Here is a 3,550-nt window from a genome sequence, read left to right as displayed (position 1 = left end):
AGCCATTCGTGGGGGCTTACCGTTCCATATAAATTTCAAGAGTGTTTGCTCCATTTCTTTGAAGAATGTCATGGGTATCCTTATAGGGATTGCATTGAATTTATACAATGCTTTCGGTAGTATTGCCATTTTGACAATGTTAAGTCTCCCGACCCATGAGCAGGGGATATCTTTCCATTTCCTCATGTCCTCCTTTATTTCCTGAAGTAGCGCCTTGTAGTTTTCTTTGTACAGGTCCTTCACTTCCTTAGTTAAGCTGATTCCTAGGTACTTGATTTTCTGGGGCACAATTGTGAATGGGATTGTTTTTTTCATGTTGCTTTCTTCTCTCTCACTGTTTGCGTATAGGAAAGCCATGGACTTTTGGGTATTGATTTTATAACCTGCAACTTCACCATACGAGTCCATTGTTTCTAAGAGTTTTTTGGTGGAAGTTATTGGGTTCTCTAAGTAGAGTATCATATCATCTGCGAATAGTGAGAGCTTGATTTCTTCCTTTCCCACCTGAATGCCCTTAATATCTTCCTCCTGCCTAATCGCTATTGCAAGTACTTCCAGTACTATATTGAACAGCAGTGGAGAGAGTGGGCATCCCTGTCTCGTCCCTGATCTTAGAGGGAAGGCTCTCAGTTTTTCCCCATTGAGGATGATGCTTGCTGTAGGCTTGTGGTAGATGGCTTTAATTATGTTGAGGAAGGTCCCCTCTATACCCATTTTGGCTAGGGTTTTCATCATAAAGGGGTGCTGGATCTTATCAAATGCTTTCTCTCCATCTATTGATATGATCATATGCTTTTTATCTTTTCTTTTGTTGATATGGTGGATTATGTTGATTGATTTCCGAATGTTGAACCATCCTTGCATCCCTGGGATGAATCCCACTCGGCCATGGTGCATGATCTTTCCGATGAGCAGTTGGATTCCATTTGCTAGTAGTTTGTTGAGGATCTTTGCATCTGTGTTCATCAGGGATATCGGCCTGTAATTCTCTTTCTCTGTGGTATCTCTGTCTGCTTTTGGTATCAGTGTGATATTTGCTTCGTAGAAACTGTTTGGAAGTGTTTTTGATATTTCAATTTCGTGGAAAAGCTTAAAGAGTATTGGGAGTAAGTCCTCTTTAAAGATTTGGAAGAATTCACTAGTGAATCCATCCGGGCCAGGACTTTTGTGCTTGGGGAGACCCTTCATTACCATTTCAATTTCCTTGATGGTGATAGGTCTGTTCAGGTATTCCAGGTCTTCTTGGTTCAGCCTTGAGAGTCTGTAGGAGTCCAGGAATTTATCCATTTCCTCGAGGTTTTGATGTTCCGTGGCATAAAGCTTCTCAAAGTACTCCCTGAGGATCCTCTGAACCTCTGTGGTTTCTGTTGTAATGACCCCCTTTTCATTTCTGATTCGGTTTATTCGGGTTTTCTCTCTCCCTTTCTTTGTGAGTTTTGCTAGAGGCCTATCGATCTTGTTAATTTTCTCAAAGAACCAGCTCTTGGTTTCATTGATCTTTCGGATTGTTTTTTGGGTTTCCATCTCATTAATCTCTGCTCTGAGTTTTATTATTTCCTTTCTCCTGTTCGGGTTGTGCTCCTTTTTTTGGTCCTTCTCCAAGCTCTTAAGCTGTGAGGTTAGGTTACTTATGTGTGCTCGCTCCTCCTTCCTGAGGAATGCTTGTAGAGCTATAAACTTTCCTCTTAACACAGCCTTTGCTGTGTCCCATAAGTTTTGGTAACTCGTGTTCTCATTTTCATTCGTTTCTAGGAATCTTTTGATTTCCTCTTTGATTTCCTGTCTAATCCACTCGTTGTTCAATAGTGCACTGTTTAATTTCCAGGTGTTTGATTTAGTTTTCTGTTTTTGTGTGTGATTTACTTCTAATTTCAGCGCATTATGGTCTGAGAAGATTGTTGATACAATCTCTACCTTCTTAATTTTATGGAGGCATGTTTTGTGGCTCAGCATGTGGTCTATCTTGGAGAATGTTCCATGTACGCTTGAGAAGAATGTGTATTCAGCTTTTTGTGGATGAAGTGTCCTGTATATATCTACTAAGTCCCTTTCTTCCATTGTTTCCCTCAAATGAAGTATGTCCTTGCTAAGCTTGAGTCTGGTTGATCTATCAAGAGGTGACAAAGCAGTGTTGAAGTCTCCCACTAGTATTGTGTTGCTATTGATGTCTTTTTCCAAATCTATGAGTAGTTGTTTTAAGTACTTTGCTGGTCTCTCATTAGGTGCATATACATTTATTATTGTAAGTTCTTCCTGTTGTACAGATCCTCTGATCAATAAGTAATGGCCTTCACTGTCTCTTATGACCTTCCTCACTCTGAAATCAATGTGGTCTGATATAAGGATGGCTACCCCAGCTTTTTTATGGGAGCTGTTTGCCTGTAGGATTGTTCTCCAGCCTTTGACTCTGAGTCTGTGTTTGCTTTGACTATTGAGATGCGTTTCTTGCAGGCAGCAGAATGTTGGGTTCAATTTTCTAATCCATCCTGCCACTCTATGTCTCTTAATTGGTGCGTTTAGCCCATTGACATTGAGAGAGATTATTGTTATGGGATTTTGTCCCATTGTTATGTTAAAATTGGGTGTATTTGAGGGGCCTTTCTTGCCTTAAAGTAGCCCATTTAGTTGTTCTTGTAACCATGGTTTTGAGTCTATGAAGTTCCTGAGCTGTTGTTTGTCTGTGAAACTGTGTGTTGTTCCTTAAAAATATGGAACGCTTCACGAATTTGCGTGTCATCCTTGCGCAGGGGCCATGCTAATCTTCTCTGTATCGTTCCAATTTTAGTATATGTGCTGCCGAAGCGAGCACATAAATGTTTTAAAATCAGAAATGAACAATAAATAAGCCAAGAAAGCAATATAAAATGTCAATGAAACCAGGATTTAATTCTTCAAAAGATAGATCAATCATTGGCTAGAATCATATACAAGATAGACCAATCATTGGCTAGAATCGTGAAGAAAAAAAGAGAGTGTGCTAAAATAAATCAGATTAGAAAGAAAAGGGTAGAACTTGCAACAGAACCCCAAGAAATTCAAGACTTCATGAGAACTTACTGTGCATATACTAAAGGACTGCCTCACTCTATCTCTCTCGCCTCCCGTGTTTGGTGGTCTCTGCTTCCCCTCCCAGGGGAGGCCGATGGTGATAGACAGGCAAAGGAAGGAATGAGAGACAGGTTGGTCAATATCAGCTGCAGTTTAGTCCAATCTCCTCTCCATTCTTCTCTGATTCTCCTGCTTTTCTCTCTCTGGTACTCAGTATCTCTTGGTTAAGTATTACATTTCTTGACAGGTTTCAACCATCCACCAAAAGTTGTTGCTCAAAGATTGTAACTGCCACAGCTGACTTGGCCTTACTTAGAGTCCCAGAGCCATCAGTGCCTGATTATAACACCCACCTCCAACATTATATACTTCACTCTCCTTTCCTTCACTGGACCCAACTAAATCATCTCCTATGAGACTCAGAAGAAAGGCCTTAACAGACTCTATGCATCCGTCTTTATAGGAGAATCAAGAGGCAGCAATTTTTTTATTTTTATTTAAC

At 40.3% G+C, this 3,550-nt stretch overlaps 1 non-coding gene across 1 annotated transcript; it reads right to left on the bottom strand.

Annotated features, from left to right (window-relative positions):
• Positions 1–2,702: 2,702 nt before the first annotated feature.
• LOC130018756 (U6 spliceosomal RNA) lies at positions 2,703–2,809 on the bottom strand. Its single transcript, XR_008791629.1, has one exon. It is a non-coding gene; the product is annotated as a U6 spliceosomal RNA (small nuclear RNA).
• Between the last annotated feature and the right edge of the window lie 741 nt (positions 2,810–3,550).

Source organism: Sorex fumeus, unplaced genomic scaffold, assembly GCF_029834395.1.
Source record: "Sorex fumeus unplaced genomic scaffold, SorFum_2.1 ptg000265l, whole genome shotgun sequence".
Taxonomy (NCBI): Eukaryota; Metazoa; Chordata; class Mammalia; order Eulipotyphla; family Soricidae; genus Sorex; species Sorex fumeus.
Note: the sequence above shows the minus strand (reverse complement) of the source record. Positions and strands in the feature narration are given on the sequence as shown.